We start from the raw sequence: 22,220 nt of genomic DNA on the forward strand, positions 1-22,220 counted from the left end.
GCTATGAGACACCACCGATACCACAGACTCTCCGCCAAACCTTGCAATCACTGGTGGCCTCTGCAAAACAGACAGGAACGTCATATTTTTAAAAAAGGGGTTCAAGTGCCTAAGCATTAGAGGCTGATCCCCCAGGCAAGGGCAAGTCCCAAGGGAATGAGCGTGGACGTAGGGTTTTTCTGTATTACTGCCCTGGAAAGTCTACAGGCTTTACACAACGGTGTGATGTGACCTCCTGAACAAGAGAGCATTTTTTTTTTTTCCCAGCTGGTGTGTTTGAAAATTCCCTTATTAAATAGCATGTATGAACTGTGTGATCTGCACAGAATTCAGCAGCCCACAAGGCCAGATTCTGCCCAGTTAAGATTCTCCCTTAATTTATTCACACCTAAGGGCTAGAAGCCTTTCTAAAACCTCACAAAGGCAGAAGTTCACCTAGGAATCACTCCCAAACCTGTGGCTGCTTAGCAATAGGTTAAGCATCCCTGAGAGCTCTCCCAGAGGGACAGCTCAGGGTATTTCAATTCCTTTCAGTCCTGGGTGATTTTTATTTATTTATTGCCCGTGCAGCCTGGTGGTGCCTCCCTCCATGGGCTGTGTCCCCTACACCTGCAGAGCCCTCTCCCAGCAACCTCTTCTAGGAGGACTTGATCCTTCCTCCAAGCACCACGGGACAGGGAGACGTCCACGGTGGTGGGGACCACGGGAGGAACCTGCAAAGGTGGCCAGCCTGCGCGGGTTGGGAGCACATAGCACCAGCTGGTTAGAAATTTGGCAACCTGCTCCATTCACAGAGAAGTGTTGTGTTTCCAGAGGGAAACAAGGAGAAAGCAGTTAATGAATGGCTCCTCCACTCCGTGTACGAGGGCTGGGCAGCGTGTTCCCTGCCTACAATCCCAGCTGAAGGGAGAGGGGCCATTAATGCATGAGCTTTGCTTTTGAGATATCAGAATGATGAATGATTTCTCAGGTATTCCTAAAAAATGAATGCTACAAAAAACCACTGAAGAGGATGCTGTTTAGGGCCTGAGGAACCAGAGGGAGAGGCTAGTGTTGTTTCTTTTAACTTCCAATCAATGCTGATGTTGAAGTAACTATTGAAACACATCCAAGGCTAAAATCTGCATTAAGTCAAATGAAAAGCCCCGTATCTGCACACAGGGGAAGCTGTTCTTTGTAAACAAAGATATTTTTTTGTGTTGGCTAGATACCAGATCATCTGCTTATTCTGGGTTGATAATCTCATTTCCCTATGACCTATCACTGCAGGCAAGGAGGCAGCAGGGTGCAATAAAGCCACTCTCACAAGTGATGGTGCACCACCAAAGGAACACGTGGCAACGGGCACTGGTTTAGGGGCCTCTCAAAGTCACTGTTTCAGTCAAGAAGGAATTGAAAGCCCCCTGGTAGCCCGCTGTGACTCCTGCTGTGTGCAGCGTGTGGGCAGGTTGGTGCTGGAGTCTGCAGCAGCCGATCGCTCTGACCTCGCCCCTGGGCTTGCTGTGAGCAGGTTCCCACTCCCCCCATCAACCGTGTTGTTTGGAACCGGTGTCCAAACAATGACATATCTTCTGCAAGAGATGGAGGGATTGGGTCCTGCTAAGTGTGAAGAACTGTCAAATCGCAGGGAAGCACCAGTGAAGTGGGGACTGTCATCTGCTGATGTTACGTCAATGGAAAACTGGCGTTGGGAAAGCCTGAGCTGCAGAACACCGGCTCAAGCCCCTGGGATCTGCTGACAGAGACAGAGGAGGACAAACAGACTCCTCAGTGTGGTCTGTGTCCTAGGAGCTACTGCCGCTTCTCGGGAAGTGATGCCGTGCACGCTGGATGATCTGGGTGATGAGACGGGTGCAAGGGCCGGGACATGCTGGGTGCTGTTACCCAGAGTCAGGATTTCAGAAAACATGGATTTCTTTAACTTTCCTCCTAACCTGGGTGTGACAGACACTGAATTGACAGTACCTCCCGTTCTCCCTCTCACCAGGAACAAGTTCACTTCTCCACTTCAAACTCCCAGTGGCTGTAACCCAGATTTCCTGGGTAACTGGCGGGGAAAAGCAGGCACCCATGGGGCACAGTTCATCTAGTCCATACGGAGGTACCACACTCTGGAAGAGCTCCATGGAGAACTAGGGAAGGACTGCTCAGATGAGGTCCCATGAACCTGCCCTGGAGTCCCAGGCAGTGCAGTGCGCATGGGCTTTGCTGGGTGAAGGCCAAGGAGAGAGAACGACCAAGGGCTGACCGCCAAGGTCTGACCAAGGGCAAAAGGTTTGCGGTGAGATTTTTGCCATGTCAACTGAATTAAATCTTCTTGTTTTATTCCTTTTTCCCCTCCCTTACCTCCTTTTGTCCTGTAGGCATGGCACGAGCTGCACTCCTACGTATGAACTTGCCACCCATCACCCACATCCTGCATCCATTCTGCCGCTATTTTGCACAGTTTTTACAGTACAGGTTGCGACGGGGCTGCAATAAAACAAAACGGGATGTCTCACCTGCCCTCCCTACACAAGACCCAGGTGTTCCCCCGCCACTGACTTTATAGTTTTGGTTTTGCTGAGTTAGTGTTCTGATGATTTAGCAAGTCAAATTGTTTTTGGCTTTGATCAAAAGAGATGCCAGACCTGACACCAGTGAATGGGTGGAGTGGTGCTCGGCAGGGGGGACCAGGTGCTGGCAAAGGGAAGAGAGGTGGAGCAGTAGGCCTGCCCCTTCTGAGAGGGGGAGATTGTTAGATAGACTTTGCTGTATTGGGTACCTTCTCCCTTGGTGGAAATCAGCTGAGTTTGGCTGAAGAAATGTAAACTCCCAAGAGGACACCTAATCTGAACTTCAGCATTCATCTCTTAGGTACAGCAGTTGAATTTGGAATATGGAAAGGTCAGGAATACCTCTTGAAAAGGAAAAAGACAGTGGAGGATGCCAAAGGATAAAGTTCTTCTAGAACGATCTTGGTGGTCACCACCTGGCCGTGGCTGCCTAGCTGCCTGCTGGGGCACTCTGCCTTCCCCTGGCCGTGGCGATGCTGCTCCCCTGCCCCAGCACAGAGGCAGGAGGTAGGAGGAACGGAGATAAGAAGCAGCCAGCTCCAGGACGAGTGGCGAGCCAGAAATGGGCTCTAAGGCATCATAACTCCTGGGCACTGAGCAAACCCGTGGGCAGCAGCCCAGGGCGCTGCTGGTAGAGCTGGCGCCTGGCTTGCAGCTTTCACAAAAGGCCACCCTTTTCCATACGTCTGTCGGGTATAGGAGCACCCACCCAAGGCCGCAGCGCAACTGTGCGATCGGGGGACGTCGCAGCCTGATCACAAACGTGACTTCTCGAACGGCAGACGGCTCACGTAACAGCCGCGCAGCACTTTAATGAAGCTGGTGTAGGCTGTGAGTCATAGCCACCTACAATGGTATCTCCATGAGAATGCAACCATCTCCTTTGACATTCAGCAAAGTTAAATAAGACATCCAAGGGGAAAGAGGACAGTGTCATGTTTATGAAATTGGATTACTCAGCTCCCAGGCTCTGAGGATTGCCTACAGCTTCCCTCCTGGATGTATTGAGGATGGTTTTGTACTTCTGTTGCCTTCATCGAGTTCTGGCCAAGTGTGTACTGTCTTATCCAGTCAAGGGCACATGGTGCTGCAGCCATTACTGCAGAAACTGCACTGTTTTTTAAGCCTCCTCCTGGTTGTAAATAGGATGTTAAACATGGAAAGGGGACAAAAGAGCAATAGCAGCGAGCTGAGGCACTGGCTTATGTTGACAGTTTGATTAGTCTATTGGAAAGACTTCTGAGAGATTATTTAGTTACAGTGAGAAGAAGGGGAAGATTAAGACTTTCGGTCCAGCAGAAGAGGGCAAGACAATGGCTGGTGAGTGGGAATTCAGACCAGCAAAATGCAAAGGCACAAGTTTCAAAGAAAAAGACAAGTGTCCAACACGTTGCAGATTCTCTAACGCTGAGTATCTTCAAATCCAGCCTGTGCGTTTCTGAAAAGAACTGTTCGAGCCAATACAAATGAATTCCTCACCCTTGGGGTAAAAGGATGAAATTCAGTGGTCACAGTACACAGCCCTGCCTGGCTTTGCAAGGAGGCATTTTTTTTCTCCCTGTCCTCTGGGTTCATGAAGAGAGAGAGCCCATATGCTCTGTGTCTTGCTGTGATTTCTGCCATCATGGGCCTCTGCACCTATCGATAGCAGCTGTACTGCAGAGGCAGCAAAAGGAGGAGGATGTGCTTGGGCAGCACTGGAGGAGCCTGGATCCAGCTGTAGTGCAAGGGGGGATTCTGAGAAATCAATATTCCTCATTCCCTCTCTAAATAAAGGTTAGCTCCTCCATCCATTTTGTGAGACCCCCTTAAATTATCAGGTGACACACACAGAAGTACACAGGGGTACTGGATATAATAAGTTTAAGCCAACTCAGTAATTTGAAATGACGTTATGGTAACTGCAGTCCACATAGGAACCCCAGGGTCCCGAGTGCAGGGGATGGAGGAAGGATACTGGGTTCACCAAAACGGCTGTGCTGGTCACCCCCCCAGGGCAATAGCACGTGATGCTGAAGCATTGCCCTTCAGTGCAAAGACCACTGATGAAAGTTCCTCTGTCCCCTGCAGATTTTTTTTTTTTTGTCCTACATCCTCTGCTGGATCTGCTCTATTCCTTTCTAATGCAAACAAGCTTTGTAAAGAAATTAGCTTTACGCTTTTTTCAAGTGGTCTGCTTGCATCTTATGCTGCAGAAGCATCCATGGTCTGAAAAATCAAACAGTGGAGCTGCTCCCACCAACCCAGGTGACTGGCTAGTTCCCTCCCACGCTCTGCAGTATCTGTCTTAGCACCTTTTCCATAGTCTCAGCTGGGTTTTGAGTCCTGATGGCTCCAGAGCAGACATGAATTCTGCTACAGGGCCCAGAGCAGTCCTGCATGTCAATCTGGGCCAGTAGCATCTTCAGCAACCCTAAGTGTAGTGTTCCTGGACCAAACCTGGACCAATTAGTGATATATGCTTCCTGCATACCCTTTGTCTCTCTCAGTTCCCCATCCTTACCAGAGATAATTTGATCTGGGGACAGCACCCTTGTTAGGCATTTTCAGAACCATACGCGTGCTACCAGCATACAGCATGCACTTGCCCTGCGCTCCTTGTTCGCACAGCTGCTTTCAAGTTTTTCCCAGGTGGTCAAAGCCCTTTGTACAGGAGGTTGATGTCTCTTAGATCAGGACTTTGGTTGTCTCCTCTGAGCTCACGTGGACTGTTGCGGAGCACGGAGCCAGGAGTACGTGGCTACGAGTTGCCTTGGCTCCCGTTAGAGCAGTCCAGGCACCGGTATGTGCTAGAACAACAGCTCATCGTGGATGCTGGTGTCGATCTGAGGAAGATCCAAGCTTTTTTTTGGGTCTCCTGGCAGAGAAGCAGGCATTCATTTCTCACAAGAGTATGGAGCACACTAGGCACTGTGACTGAGAAAGGACTATGGCAAAATTATAGCCTGAGCAGGGAGTCCTGCAACATGTGCTAAATTCCTGGTGCATTTTTTTGGAGTGTGCAGAGTCCTAAGTAAAAGAAAATTAATTCCTGATCCTCAGGAATGTTTCTCATTGTACAAATGCAAACTTTCTCTAGTCCAGTAACCAATATCACTCCAATTCTTCAAAGGCATGTTGCTTCATGCAGGGGCCTGGCACCAAGAAGCACGACAGACTAGATGGGGTTGGACATCTAAGCTGACCCTCGAAGTCCTGAGAGTTAAAGAAATAATGAAATTCAGATGCTTGTGCCGAGCACAGAAGGAAGACACAGAAGGAAGATCAAGGTACTGGCTGGCTGTTAAATGACTCATGCACTGTTTTAATCACACAGCATAATAAGAAGACAACCCCTCATTGCCAGCAGCTCTTTTCAGAGGCAGAATTAATGTGCTGTTGGACACCACAGTGTCATAAGAAGAGCGGAGGACTGGAGACACACTGTCGAAAACAAGACATACCAAGGCTGGAAGAAGGTGGTTATAAAGCTGCTCAGGCTATCAGCATTGATGGATATCAGCTTCTCGGTGACAATGAGGTATTCTAAGGTTGTACCTGTGTGTGAAGTAGGATTGTCAGATTATAACTGCATTTGGTAAATGGTTTAAAAAGACCTCTAGAGAAGAATATGTGAACATCCAGAAAATCCTGAATTAACAGACTAGAAGAAACAATTGGAATGTGTAGTCTGACTGTTCTAAAGCAGTTTAAGAACCTTTCATACCTCCACATTAGCGTCTATGACTTGTGTCTGGTTAAACCAACAAATACGAATATTTCTTATATTAAAAGGTGGATGCAGGACAACCTGACTCAGAGCAGGACAACCACCAACACTAAACAGGGTTGGTGATCGTTTTGACAAGCCAAATTTTGTAAACCTCCAAGGGTGAAGATAGCCCACCTCCAGCGGAACCTCTCCCAGGGCTGTGCCACCTCCTCTGACAAAAGAGTTTTTCCTAACGGCCAACCTGAACCTCTCAAAAAATGTAAATTTGGTGCCTTCCCTTGTCTCCTACTAATTGTCCTGTATTGGACATAGTATATTCAGGGACATCTTAGCTGTCCTTCCATGGACCTCTTGAATTTCTAAGGATTTTGAATAGGCATTGTTACAGATTTTTTTTCTAAGTTAACAGACATTACCTTGAAAAGGTGGGTGGCTTAGGGAACTAACCTTTAGGTGTCCCCATTATGGCCAGCTCCACCTAAGCTAGTCACTCAAGCTCCCTTTGTAACAAATGGAGAAAATGATGCACTTTTAGAACACGATCCACTGGCCTGTTTTACCTGTTTGCCTCTGGGCGAGGTTCTGTGGACTGCAGCCTGGACCTTGGTTTGACATCGTGCCTACACCTCTGTCTCAGGTGGCCCTTACTGACTTTTCAGCCCCACCAGAGCTGCCTCAGGCTGCGAGCACAAACCACGAAGGGTGCGTTATCTTTTGAAAAGGTGAGCAGGAAAAGCCAAGATGCTATTAGAAAAGCCATAGAGATGTTTCTCACACACTAGCACAGGACCCTTACCCACAGCAACGCCCTGTGAAAGCCAGAAGCCACCCAGCTGGCTTCCCCCCACTGCTTGACCATGGGCTGAGCGAACAGGCAGCAAGAGGCACGCTTAGACCATACCAAACCTTGTGTAACTTCCTGAGGTATTTCCTCAACCGACCTGATCAGCCGATGTTCACATTTGGAGATGGTTTTCATATTACACCACTCACCAGGCTTTGGTGATGGCGGCCGCACTGCCTGGCTGGCCCTAGAAGCACCTTCCTTACTGCGTGTGGGAGGGAGAGGGTCCCTGGAGTGGAGCAGAACCGCAGGGGTGTGCGGAGGGGTCACTGCCGGAGCACCGATGGCCTTGCAGCCTGCTGCTGACGTGGGTGGCTGCTAGGGAGGGACCGGGGACTGAATGCTCCTCAGATCAGACTGGGGGCGACGCACGGTCCCGCTGGGCCCTCAGGGCCTGACGCGGCCTTATAGAGGAGCCCCTCTGCCCGGCCAGGCAGCGAAGGGAGCTTTGTCAGATCCCCCCTCGCTCCGTTTGTGGGGTCAACCAGCCAGAGAGCAGAGAGCGGGGTCAGACCCCAACCATTCGCCTGCACGGAGACTGGGTCCCTTTAATGTCGGAAACCTGAGGAGTCCCCACAGCACAGGGCTTCCCAACAGCGCAAGCAGATCCCTCTGTATTACTGTCATTTCCCCTTGTCTGAGCATGGCGTTGAGCAAACGAATCTGCTGTTGCATCCCTTACATTATCTCTCTGCCCACTGGCGTGTGGATTAGTGTTGCTGCAGCAACAGCACTTTTGTACGATGAGCCCATTCTGGGAGAGCTGCTCCAGTTTGGGTGACTCAGGGCTCTGTCATGGGCTTGAAAGTGATTTGGCATCTGCTTCCACCCCTTTGTCTCGGCATCCCATACGGTTCAGCCCTGACTTATTTGCCAGCGAATGCTGGAAGGATTTGGGAGGGGGGCGGTGGGGGGGCAGGGCTTGGGAGCCGGAGTCTGCTTCTCTTCCTAACGAATGCAGCCTGAATAAAGTTGCTGACAAGGGTGTGTGTCCAGGAGCCCGGCTCCTTTATTGTTTCGTGTATCAGATATAAATGTTATGTTCAGTAATGCCTGGTCAAAGCAATGTCACTCTCAGTTTAGAAAACACAATTGAGTGATTTGCCATGGGAGAGAATCTATTCTGCAGAGACTGTGATAATATTATTCACCCATGAATTTACATAAATGCATATGATTTGCATATGCAAATGGAGGCTTCCAGGCTGTGACTGCAATAAACACAGCAAGACTGTCAGTGCTGCAAAACCTTTCCTCCAAAGAGAGACGCTGAAATGTGTTTGGAGGCTCGCTCACTCCAAACTGGCGAGCCCTGGCAGGGCTGTGGGGTTCTGTACACACCGCCTGCCATCGAGGCCCCCGCGCCTGCCAGTGCTGCTGCCCCCTTGCCACCCTCCCACCACCAGTCCTGCCTGCCAGGTGTCCCCAGCAAAGCCATAGCCCACCACTCGGATCCTCCTTCCTTTCCTGCCTCCTTCCCCAAAGCTGGTGCTGATGGAGGGAAATGTCCTACCAGGGAGAAGGAGGTGAAGGGACGCTCAACACAGAATGGGGCATTGCAGAAATCAAGGGAAGGAAAAACCCTTCCCCACCCAGGCCAGGGGCGCTGCTGGTCATCCCCCGCTGGGCAGCCAAGCCCTCTCCACATGCCTCCAGTCTGGGGTGCTTTGGAGAGACCTTGGTGGTGGCCAACCTCAATACGTCCTTAGTGCCAACTGTCTGGAAACCACCCATTGGGCGCCACCATGTTTGGCACCAAAAAGCATCTGCCCAGTGCTCAGGTACTACGGGAACACCCCGCGGAACGCTGCGGATGAGAATTACGACGCCCATCCACTCGGCCCGTAACCTGGGGCCGATCTACGGTGGGTGCCTGGGGCTGCCTCTCGTTGGAGTATTCTTCACTGCGCCCTGAGGGCAGGACTGAAGATAACAGGGCTGACTCGGCTCCTACAAACAGCCTGAGGCTGCCCCAGCAGTGACGTGCCCTGGCCCAGGGGGGGATGGCGGGTGCCACCCCTGCCCATCCTGGCCACTATAGCTGAGGCCAAGGCACACAGTTCTGTCTCAGCTGGATGAACTGGATCTTGAAGTGTTTTATGTCAAATACCGTATGGAGAAGCTGCATTGAACCTTCTGGAAACTGGATTTGGAATTAGTCCTGTTGGTTTATTGTGGTGAAAAATTACACCTCTGCTATCCTCCTTCCATGGAGAGCAAAGCAGCCCTGAGTGGCGGGGTGCTGGGCTCCAGAACGATGTGAGACACAAACTGCCATGAATATTGCAGAAAAAACTGAACTGGCTGACTCTAGGTCTGCTCCAAAGGTCAAGGTAGCCAGTGTTCTGCCTCCTTCACAAACAATCTCAGCGATGGAGGGAAACACCATGAGAAACGAGGCAAGGGTAGAACATGGCTTTGCCCAGGGTACGCAGGTTCCAGCAGTGACGGGATGTGGGTTTCCCAAGCTGAAGTTTAGCGCTGGATTGTCATGCTGAGGGGCTGCCAGCGGGGTGATTCTCAGTGATTTTCTCCAAGCCACTTCTCACCCCATGGTGTGGGTAGCCTCCACAGTGCTTTCTGGAAACAAGTTCCACAATCTAATGACACGCTTCTCTCAATTTTAAACCCAAGGGCCAATCATGTCACTGTGGAGCAGCAACAAACCTTTGGACAAATCAAACAGGAGACGGCTCATGCAGTAGCTCTTGGGCCAGTCCAGGCAGGACAAGATGTGAGAAACATGCTTTACACCCTCCAAACAAAAAAAGAGGTATTAGCAGCATATGTAGGGGTTTGAGCCACTTCAGAAGCAGCTGGTACTGAAGCACAGCTCCTCCTGGAACCTCATCTGCCCGTGCTGGGCTGCACGTTTCCTCTGCTCACCATGCACTGACACTGCATGGAGTAAGTGGATCACACTGATCACAGGCTTAAATGGGAAACCCTGATGACCCAGGAATCGTGGAAGTGATCATGGACTGACAAGAAGTTTTGGAGCATCACCAGGGGAGGTGCCTTATGCTGAAGAGCCCCCACAGTGAGATAAACTACTGACTAACCAAAAAGCGGGGGGAAGAAGGAGGAAGATGATGTTTGGAGTTACGGCATTTGTCTTTCCAAGTAACCATGATGTGAGATGGAGCCCTGCTTTCCTGGAGATGGCTAAAATCTGCCTGCTGATGGGGAAGTATTGAATTAATTCCTTTTTTTGCTTTGCTTGTCCGTGCAGGTTTTGCTTTATCTATTAAATTGTCGTTACCTCAACCCATGTCTCCCCATCCTGCTGGCAGGGAGCGAGCAGCTGTGTGGTGCTTAGCTGCCAGCCTGGGCTAACCCAACACAGGTTCTTAAATCCCGAGAAATAAATGTCTTTTCCTACGCACACTCTTGTCATCATTCACGATCTGTAAGGTCTGTATTGTGTCATTGTTCTCTAAGCTGCAAATCTAAATATTGTCCCCTCAACTGAAGGCATTCAACCCTTCTGGTCCTTGTGGCTGTTGCCTTGTTTGTGTGCTTTCCTCATTTTACAGAACAGTTTTGGGAAATGTGACGGTCAGGTTGCAAACAGACCTGTCATTTATCTCTTAGGATAAGGGTTAAGGGTTGCCCCCAGGGTGTGAGACCACTGCCTGTGGTAAGGCTGGGCAGCCTGCAGACATGGCCCCAGCAGACGGGGCTTTTGGTAGAACTTAAGTCTCCAAAACGATGAAGCTGAACATTGCACTGCTGTTGCCTTAGTTTGAGGCAAAGGTTCCCTTTTTGTAAAGGCTTATATCAGCTCCCAGACTCTTTCAGCTTTCTCACTTAACCCAACAGAAGCAACAGGCCATGTCCCACAAAAGCCACAAAGGAGGTCTTATTTTTAGGAGATTTACAGGAAAAAATGATCAAAATGAAATGAAAAGTGAAAATATACACATAACCATAACTCAGCGTACTGCATAAACTACCTGTCAAACAGAAATCAGATGAATTTAATTAAAAACTTATTAAAGATAATTTGGTTTTTACCAGAGATAATAAGGCCAAAGGGCACATGACACAATAATCAGAATCAAAAAAGACAACTGAATAGCTTTTGCAACAATGAAACAACAACACAAAACCAAAAAGCACCCATAAGTATTGAAAATATCGCAGTCATGGGAAGAACATATTAGGAAATCAGGTGAAAAATAGATCAGCGATGAGAGCATCGCACAGCTGAGGCATGGGGTGGGTATCTGTGCTATTGGCTGACGTGTGGGCTGGAGGCTGAAACAGTAACTCCTACAAGAAAATTAAGTAATTTTTTGGTTTGCAGATAAGCCTGGACCCAGCTGTATGGTACACGCAGATGATGGGAGTCATCTGATGGACTGCAGACGTGTCAGCTGAGACCGTTGGCCTGGTCTGCCACCATAATCCAAGGAGCAAAATAGACACTCATCTGTAGAGGAATTCTAGAGGAATGAAGTCAGGTTAATTAACAGTGATAATGTACAGCTGTGGGCTGGCTTCAGGGGCGGTGGGTTGGCTGGTATGGATAACGTGCAGCTGTGGCTGGTCCCTGCTCAGCAGTTAAACAGCTCTGAGGGGTATGGAAGAGGAGCTCTGGGCGAAGAGAGACTTGGAAGAAGTAGAGGGAGGACAGAGGGTGCCTCAGATGTAGGGGAGGCCCTTGGGGAAGCAGGGGGCCTGGATGAGGAGAGGCTGGCTGGAAGAGGAGCCTGGAGAAGGAAGAATCGGGATGCAGCAGAGGTAAGAAGCAGGATGGACTGGCCTGAAGAGGATGGAGAAACAGCGCAGACAGTAGATGGACTTTTAAAACCTTGTGGGGGATTGGTGGCTGTGTGGGGACAAGGTGTGCGAGCTACTTCTTGAAGTTAACCTGGTGTGGGATGGTAAAATCCTTGCTGCAGCCACCTAGTTTTGATAGTGCTGCAACACTCGTCTCATTTTTAGACCTGTGCAAGTAAAAGCCATGCTGCCAACGTGCTGGTGTCCGTAAGGTGACCCATGAACACAAGGCTACCTGCACGGTGAGTATCGCCAGTGAGAGGAGAGCAGTAAGGAGTTGAAGGCACTTCTCAGGGCTCCGCTGGAGCTCTGAAAAGCCCCTGTGACAGTTCTCAAGCATCACTGCAAATTTCTTAATTATAATTTGTCACAAATTCTAGAAAGTTGCTGCAGGGAAACTGGATCGTTATGAGACACAGAAATGGGATCAGAATAAAAAAAGTCAAGATTTTATCACCTAATGCTAACCCCTTCTGTTTTAAACTTGGGGAGTCTGTTTGTTGAAAAGGTAGAGGAGCACGTCTGGTGCCTGAGCCAATGCAATACTAGAGGGGCTCAGGGAGAGTGTTTCTCATTCAGAAATGAAAGGTGCAAATACTGGGAAAGTTGCCAGTTAGACTTGATTAGATGTGTAAGATTAATTAAAACCAGACAGGTTCAGAGAATTGTGAAAAAGACAAATTAGCAAGTTACCAAATCAGAAAACCTATCTTTAGAAAAGGAATTAGAAAGTTTGGCTCATTTATCGTAGCAAATTTGCTTATCAAAGTGTAGCTCTTCTGTGTTTTCAGAGATGGCAAAGCAACTACGCCAACAGTCCTGGTGGTCAACATTTTTGTTGTTACAGGGTAAATATTCCATTTTTCAAGCCTCTGCAGTAGAAGCCCTTCCAGCCAAGGATGACTCGCAGTTTCTCTCTTAGGTGACAGCAGAAGTTTTCTCGAGCACCCTGCGTCAACACTGGTCTATCTGTCAGCTAAACACGCTGGATGTATGATGTGGAAACAGGCACCCCCTAGCTGGGGTAAAGTGTTAGACAAAGGAGAAGAGAGATCTTTGTAAAGCACCACTGTCTTGCCCAGTGGTTTGCAAATATCTTCTGTTTTGGGGTTATTTTGGAATGTTTAAGGAGTCCTGGCTACACTCCTGGTCAGTGTATATGGTAAGAAACGGAGGGCTCCTGGACTTGAAGTGGGGACTCTCAAGGAATGCCTGGTCCTAAGCTTGCTTTTCCTATCTTATCATAGGAAGAGCTGTAAATCACCCACAGCCAATGCCCAGACAGTGTTAAAAAGGCACTAAGTGTTAATCGTGACACGATGGTTCTCAGCCAATAACCCCATTCAGATATGACCTTCATCCTGGAAACTTCAACTAAACAGTCTTAAATAATACACCTGATATCAGAAGCTCTTAATTACATCCAGCATCACTGTAATATTACTCAAGTTTGTAGGCAATATTAAACCACTTGCATTTGTACATACTTTTGCTGACTTAATCTGAGGTTCATTTTGTAAGATTGCACCTGCCAAGAGCAGGCTAAAATTAAACTTTGAGTAATTTAAAGAACATGAGCTATAACTGTCTATATATGTGATATGTAAATTGTACAGCCAAATTGCTAACAAATCCTTCTCATTTCAGAACCTTTAGGAAAATCACTGGTAGATCCACTGAGTGGTTTTGGGAGCTGAAGAAGCAGATTATGAATGCCATCCTACTGGATTTTTATTTCCCTGTTTGTCCATATTTCCTGGGATGTGATCATATCCATAAGGACACAAATAAGATACATGAATTCATCTTCAAAAAGCCTTTCGTTTTTGTAATGTTGAAAAAATGGTAATAGTTACTTGGAAGTATTTTTTGGATGGACAAAGGCCTTGACTTTCATCAGGGACTTCAGGTATGTTCACATTGCTGAATGGCTGGACTCTGAATCCAGAATTCTGTCTTAATGCTCAAAAATGTTCTGTATTTGACATGCCATCACATATTAAAATGAGCCAAACACTAATCGGTGGGAAGACGGTAACTAGCAACTGTAAAGACTCCTACTTGACGTGCCTAGGTTGTGTCACTCAGGCCTGGCAAAAACTTTAAAACAGGCTCAATTTGAGCCAACTTGCCATAGGTGGTACTGCAGCTCAGCACAAGTCATGCAAATCGGATCTGCCGTGCTAAGAGAGTGTTAGCAGCAAGACACATCTAAACAAATACCATCGTTACCCTGGCTAACGATTTTTGTATGTTAAGCACACATTGATTAAAGCAGCTTGGCTCTTGTAAGGCAAGAGGGATATTATTGCAATTCCTGTTGGCAGATTGACCAAAAGCTTCGATGTCTCAGCAGGAGACAAGGTGTGTTTCTAGATGGCTGGCCCATCTGCTGGTAAGCCTTAGAAACAGAGGTCTGTAGCATACATCAGATAAAGACATTTTTCAGTTGAATCTGTGATAGAGATAACTGAAAGTGCTGTGCATTATATCTGCATCTTTTCAATACCCAGCACAATTCTTCAATCCTTATTATTTCATATTTAAAGCTTGTTCTTTAAAACTGGCTACGTTTTCCTGCCTTTCCTTGCAAAATCCAGCCAATAGTGCAGGTTGAGCTGTTTGACTTGGCAGTGGAAGGGCCTGAGGAGCATCACTGAGACCCTATCACCATTGTCAGGTGGAAGATAATGTTCTACCTCCTGGTTACCAGCCCTGGTGAGTATGTGGGCAGTGTTGATTTGGCCTCCAGGACAGCAGTGGAAATAAAGTGCCTTCAGAGCATCAGTCAAATTATGAAAGTTTAAAAGTCAGAAGTGATTTAGTGACCTTGGAGTCATGTCCTCTGGGGGCTTGGACTGCCTGGGTCTGCGCTGTGCCTGCAGAGAGGGAGGAAGGGCTGAAGGCATCCTTGCATCTCTCCTTGGCTTGCACACCCAGTTGAGCAGTGACGGTGCTACAGGAGCTGGAGAGCAGCACAGCCAAGGCAGAGGCGGTGAGAAAGCACTAGCTAAAGGCCTGTCATGACCTAGTCGGCACGGCAGTGATTCATACCCGGGCACAGAAGATGTAGCATATAGCAGGGGTGACCTGAGTGACCATCAGGTCTCTCCTTGGCATGTGTGTGCTGGGCCGTGTGCTGTCATTGTAAGCCTTGGGCTGTCCCATGGATGAGGGGTGCTCAGTTGTGCTCGGGGTCCTAACGAAGGTCCCTGCCCCGTGTTAGGCATATGCTGGGAACCGAGTAATCCAGGACCTAAAAAAGGTCTAACACCTTGCCTCTTTTGCAGCACCACTGTTGGCCTCAGCTGTGTGTCACAGCCAGTGAAGCGATGGCTGAGAGGATCCTGGGAGGTCTCTAGGCCAGCACCTGCTCGGAGTAGGATACTCCCCGGCACCGGCCCAGGGTGGCCAGGGCTTCATGCAGTTGAGTCCTGCAAACGTCCCAGGACAGCACCTCCTCACCTCCTTGAGCACCTGGCTCAGAGCCACACCACCCTGGAGCAAGGTGGGTCTCCTCATGCAAGCATGAACCTTTGAAGTCCCAGCCTGTGACAATTGCCCCTGGTTATACAGTTTGGCACTGCAGCGAAGAGACTGGCTCTACCATATTTGTAAGAGCCCTTCAAGAAGACATAGGCTGCTACTGAACCGCCCTCCACCGCCTCATGGCCGGACCCTTCCTGGTGAGCTGTGCCCCACATCTTTGCCGCCACCTTGGAAGCACCCGCTGGCCATCATCTAGCTTGTCTAGCTCCTTCTTGAGCTGCCGGGGGCACTTCCCAACACGGTACTACAGGTGCTCCAAATGCCAAGCAGAGGACGACAGCCCCCCTCGATCTGCTGCCCCCAGTCCTCCCAGTGTAGCCCAGCACCCGGCTCATTTTGTTGGAGACGAGGACAACTGTGGGTTCATATTCCTGCTGCTAACTGCAGCCATCGGTCCCTGCCTGCAAACCCACAGCTCTGTGGGTGGGCTGTGAAGTTTCCACCTGACCACACGGAGGTGAGTGGTGACGTATAGCTAGGGAAGCAAGTCGGCGTGCAGAACAGCTGGCATGTGGATTCACTGGCTGGTGGCCTCCTGCATCCCCAGCACCCCACCACCAGCCCTCAGCTAAGACTACCGGGTGGCCAGAAGCACCCCCTAAATTTCCAGTGCTCTTGCATGGGGTCCCTTAGGCAGGTGCTTCACTTTGCCGACTGCTGCTTTTAATGAAGGACTCAAATGAAAAGCAATCGGTTTGCAATTAAACTGCCTCTTAAAAGCTCTTTGTGACCACTTACATTTACTTCTGAATTTGGTTACGGGAATGGTAACAGATTTCTGGCTTAAGGACAGAAACACTTCTAAGTCTTTGTGTGAGTTGAAGCCCTCCTCCCTGCGTGCACCTGGCCCTGGAGGACAGAGTGGATCCCTGGGGCTGGGACATCCCGGGAGACGCGAGTTGCTAGTTTCTGGGGGAATGAGGCTCCCTGATATTTAGGGAAATGCGTACATTTCTTATTGCTCTGTGTTGTTGTGTTCTAGTAGCATTTTGAAGCTGTTGCTGCCCTCAGGGCTGTGCTGTGCTCTGCTCTGCCGTGTAGGGGAGAAAGAAAACCCCTCGCGAGAAGCTGCCTGGCCATGCCAGCACCCCGCCAAGCCTGGGGTACGCTGAGGTCCACAAGGCTGCTCGTCCTCGAAGCTCCCCTCTGGCGATGGTCAGGGCTGCCCATGGCTGTGTGCTCTGTGCGACAGCTGATAAAGCTGAATTCCAGCTTGAAAAGCTCTTGCTTGCATGGCGAGGACCAACCATCCTGTTTGGCCGGGTGGTGCCATGGATTCCCACTGGCCATGCCTGGCTGCAGAGAACGCTGAAGAAAACCTTTAAAACCACAAGATGCTTGTGGCCATTCAGTCGACAGCTGTTTTCACGAGCGGGCACGTGTCACCCTGGCACCTCTTGGCGTTACCTCTGGCCTCGCTGTGGTCCCCGAGGAGCCTCCCCTGCCGCGTGGCAGATCCAGGGGCAGCAGCCTGCGGCACGACCCTGTTTGCACCCTGAGGTGTTCGCAGCCCTCCGGCAGCCTCAGCAGAAGGTGACCTCCGGTTTGGGCGTCAGCTCTTCCAGTTCAGAGGTTCATGTGCCAGCGCGGGCTGCTGGTGGAGCGCCTTGGCTTCGTGTGCCAGAGCAGGAGCCAGAGCAGCACCTCCGGGCTTGCACGGTAAGTGCAGTCAGCTCCGTTCCTGACAAACTCCATCATTATTTTAGTCATTTGCCCTAGAACCAGCTGCATTTTAAGCTGTCGGAAAATTATACGTGGGGTCTTTTTCTTCCTTTGTGGTGCTACAGCAGCTGGATTTGCATCAGGAAATCCACTCCCACGGTGTGATGCTGCTCTGCAATTTTATTCTTTTTGAAAAAAGCTTTAAGCCTATAACAAAACATGGGCTGTGGGATATAAATATTTTGAACCTTCAGAGAATGAAAAAAACCAAGACTGCCAAGAGAATGAAGTCTCCCATTTGTTTCAGCAAGGGGAGACACTGAAAGCTAAAGGAGACAAGTCGCATGTCACTTCAGACTGCATCTAAATGTAAATGTTTTTCACATACAGTCTTTTTTTCTAATGAGGAAGCTACTGTGGGAGCAGTAAGAACATGTTTTTAAGTTTGCCTCCCTTTCCCTGGGGGCCCAAGGCCACTGGGATCCTCAGCCAGCTGCCAAACCTCCAGCTTCCCCTGAAAACATTTCTGAGGGAAAGAAATAAAATTTAATAACTTCTGACAGACAAAAGCCATTCTTCTACTTGCCAAGTCCTTGGCTTAGAGGCCAATGAATGCTGACTGGTAAGATGCACTTTACGGGGGTCACAGTTATGGGCAGGGACCTACTAGTGCTATGTCTTGAGGAATGATGAGAGGAGCGGGGCTGGATATTTTACTCTGTTTACACCAGTGACTCCAAATCTGGCTTCTTCCTTCAGGCTAGTGACACGCCAAAGTTTTTCAAGACTTCTTGGTGAATGGTGCTCATGGAAGAGGACAGCACTTGGTGTTTCTTCTCAGCTCATAGGTGGAGTTGTCTCCCTGACTGTCTTCTTCAGCCTCTGCACGTGTATCAGTATGTTGGGAATGGTTTCTAGTTGTTTCCTGGGTCACAATATCTCTGTTGGCCTGCACTGCCACAGCTCTGGCCACGGGCTAGATTTTCATCTAAATTCTCTCAGGACATCACCAGAAAGCTCTGGGCCCATCCGTCACTATCTATAATGCTGCATTGACCAGTCTTTCATGCCTTGATGCCCCCAAACCCCAATGATTCAGATGTGTTCTGTTATGTATGCTGTCATTAGGGTATTCGGGATTACACCTACAGTCATTTTTTTTTAGCTGGTGTCACCACTGTCCCTTCTGATGGCACCTAAAAAGGCTATTGGTGTGACCCACGACTGCTTCCTGCAGGGCTGGGGTGGTAGCTGTGACCCTGTTGCCCACTTTGCTTCCACCCATGCCATTCCTGAAGGGTCAGGAAGAGCAGCAGCCTTGGTCTTCATGGCCTCACTCCACCCCTCCATCTCATCCTTCCTTGCCTCTCTCTCAGCAGCAGTAACCCAGACAGCACGTATTGGACACTTATCTGAGGAAGCTTATGTTGGCGTCGGCACTCTGGCAGGCAGCATTTAGATGACCTTTTCCCATCTGTGCCTCACTTGTTCCTTTTCCCATCTGCTGTACCAGGATGGAAGCACGTGAAGAAGGGTTGGACCTATGGCAAAATACCAGCCCTGCTCACTGAAGCTTATGTCTATGGTCCGTGCTACCCCTGGACCTTGGCCAGGTATTGCCTGGGAGCACGCTAGTTGGTCAGGGACAGGGTGACATCAGGGAGTTTCTAAAAATCAACCAGGCTGGACTGCAAACCCCGCTCCTGGCTTTGCAGCCCAGTGCTCCACCTTTCCACTGCCACCTGTGAGCCTGGATGCTGCAGGTCTGTATTTGCCCCACAGGGTCCTTCCCTTTGCGTGGTGTCTGCCCAGGCTGCTCCCTGTGCCAAGAGCCGATGGCTTCAGCCTTGCACGTAATGTCTCACCACTGAGGCCCAGGGCAGGACACCCACCCCACCCACCCCCAACACGATGGTGTGTGAGCTGGAGGGCTGCTGTTGAGTTATGCTCTCTCTAGATACTATAACCAGATGGCAGCATCCTTCCCTGGCCCCTCAGTAAAAAATATAATGCAGTGCAAACCCTCGGCAGCTTCATCTTTTTGCTTTTATCCCTTCCACTGCACCGTCATCAATGTAGCGCTTGCCGGCATTGTCTGACTGCACTGTGGAGTAGCTGGATTATTCCAGTCACCCCTAAACCCATTTACCAGGTGCTGAGACCCCGTTCTTATTGCAGTTCTTTTCCTTGTGCACATTTAGACGCTTCCTCTCTGCCACAGGAATAAATGTTTTTCCCATTTATGTCCCAAAGCAGGAATGATCTGTTCTGATTTTGCTGCCAAAATATTCCCTATTCAGTGGAAAAATACCCAGAAAAGTTGCACCAGCAGGATGGGGCACTCTCTGTCAGCAGTCCCAGGGTCCTGCAAGATGACCAGTCTTCCTGAAGGTCTCGTATCTAGGAGAGATGGGTTTAGCTGAGGATGAGGAACCACCGATGATCTCTGGTCCAGCCTGCCCTGGACGGGTGCAGGGGACCGGGCTGATGCTGTGCCCATCTTTGCTTCCCTTCCTCTGTTTTGGGGTGCGTTGGATCCTGCAAATGGGACTCATTCCCCCAAAGTCTGCCCTGTGCCTGCCTAAAGGTCAGAGGATCAGGAAGACAACTGGGAAAGCATCCTTTTCTTTAAGAGTCTGTATCACATCACGCTACACATTGTACGTGAGACCTCAGCTCCAGAGAGCAGATATTCAAAGCCCTCAGTGGGGACTGAAGGAGACATTTAATTTTGTGTGCTGCGGGAAGCATTGTCTCTGCCTGAGCAGTCAGGGAGCCCTGGCCCAGATTTTTCTGCCCTTCTGCTCGCTCAGCCTTCAAGAACCCTGAAAAAACTGATGCCATTTTTGATAGCCCTCGACCCTACGTGGGGTACCTCCTCCCATCCCTGCGGCGCAGCAGAGGCTCTCGGGCACTTTGGTGTTCCCAGAATCTCAGGCAAATCTGCAAGGTGTGGATCTATGGCATAAAATTCTGCATATGGCTTGTTCAGCTGCCTCCTTTCCCATGGATGCTGCTTGCCATACCCCTGGTGTTTCTTACATGTCCTCTGCATTGTTCATTTCGGGTGAACTTGTAGGGATTTGGGGGAAGGCAAGAACATGGGGCAGACACCTGTCTGCAGCGTCTTCCCCTGAAAACAGGGAGAGGCATTTTGCTCACGGGGACATTTTTTGCCTCACGGGGGAAAAAAATAAAAAGACCTTTTTGTCAAGAACATCTTGGTTCATCACTCTGAAAGTCAAAACCCTCCTTGATTCTGCTGTTAAATCCCAATTTATATCAAAGCGTGAGGCAGGTCAGGAGCTGGCAAGACCCTGGGAGAGCTGATGGCACAGCGAGGTATCGCTGCCCCATGCAGATTCGTGCCTTTAGATCCAGCCATGTAATTTTGACCTGTTCTACAACCCACCGCGCAACCCCATTCAGACACACCGTTCCCCAGCTGAAGGAGAAAAGGGACATAAGGAATCAAAGTGATGCTGTCTATATTTCAGGAGGCTCCCCTGCCCCAGGCTTCGGTCCTGAAGTTGAGCAGCCGTGCTCAGGGCGAGGAAATAATTTAATTCTTCAGTAAAACATGCTGTGATTTAGCCATTTCATGAACCTGTGTAGCTTTTAAATGCTTCCTGAGCGTGGACTTCTCATTGTATGCTCAGTCTTTCTCTACTGGAACTGCACATTTTCATTCTCAAAGTCCACGGTGATAAATGGATTATTTAAAAAAAATAATTCGGCTTTTCCCTTCTGATTTCTAAACATTCCCAGACATGGCAGTCCACCTCCAAGTTCACTCCCACCTACTTCTTGCCATCTCCATGTTGGCACTGAAAGGATCTAATTCAATAATCAAAAAAAAAAAGACTTTTCTGGAAAGGTGAAAATAACCCAAGAATCTCAGTAGCACCAAATTCCAACATCTCCCTCTTTGCCCTACGGATGATTAGGCTTACAGCCCCTACCTGGCACATACAGAAACTTAACGAGATATATTCCAATGAGAAATCCTACACGATAAAGAGGGAAATTAACTGAAATATTATGTTATGCAACTCGCTGTGTGCTGTGTTCAGATGACCTGAAATATTTTATTCTGTATTTTTTGTTCTAAAGTGCTTCCAATTACATTTTGTTAATACATTTATTTCTATACTGCTGTATTTATTTTTAAAATAAGTAACTTGGGTTACTTATCAGCCACAATAAGATATAACCAGTTCTTTAAAAAATTATTTATATTGTTGGTGAAAGGAAATAAATGACATTTCCAGAATTAAAAAGAACAAAATCCATCTTTGAGGAATTTTACTAATGAATATTTTCTCAGGTGCCATTTGCGTTCTTAGCTTATTTGCTGGACTAAATTCACATGACAGAATACAACAAAAGAAGAGAAAGAAGTCCAAAAACTGCAGCAGCCAAAAAGAAAATAGAATTAAATATTTTTTTAAAGGACTGATCACAGTTTGATGGAAAAGAAAAAAATACCTGCTACACAGTCATGCGACAGATAAAATTGCTATTGCACAAGAAAATAAAAATGCATCCTTTTACATCCAAAACAAATGCCTATTGCTACAGTGACGAAAATGGAGAAATTAAGAGTGGTGGGGAAGACTCCATTTGCGGAAAGGGAAACCTAGACATTGCCCTTTAAAAATACCCCCCAAACTTTTCATTAATTACCCATCAAATCTGAAGAAATTATGCTTAGAATCAAACACGCAGTCATGGCCAGCTCAGCAGGGCAAAGGGTGAAAAGGATGGGGCACACATACACACAGATCCCATAGCTATTAATTAATTAATTAATTAATCAACCATAGAAAGAGGGGAAGGGGGGAAGAAATCTTACCACCAAATTGGGTAACCAGCTAAGACCTTTGTGCCATTGAAGAGGAAAGATAAAATTAGTCCGAGCAGGTGGTAATCCATTAGTCCAGGCTGGTGCAAGGGGAAAATCCTAACGAAGTTTTCAGAAAAACATCAAGTGCGCAAATGAAGAATCCCCCCTCCTTCCAGAAAAAAAAAAAAAAAAGAAAAAAAAAGAAAAAAAAAAGGGGGAGGAAAAAAAAAAAAAAAAAAAAAAGAGGAGTTAAGGCAAGTCCGTGCG

Source organism: Falco punctatus, assembly GCF_963210335.1.
Source record: "Falco punctatus genome assembly, chromosome: 19".
In the NCBI taxonomy this organism is placed as follows: Eukaryota; Metazoa; Chordata; class Aves; order Falconiformes; family Falconidae; genus Falco; species Falco punctatus.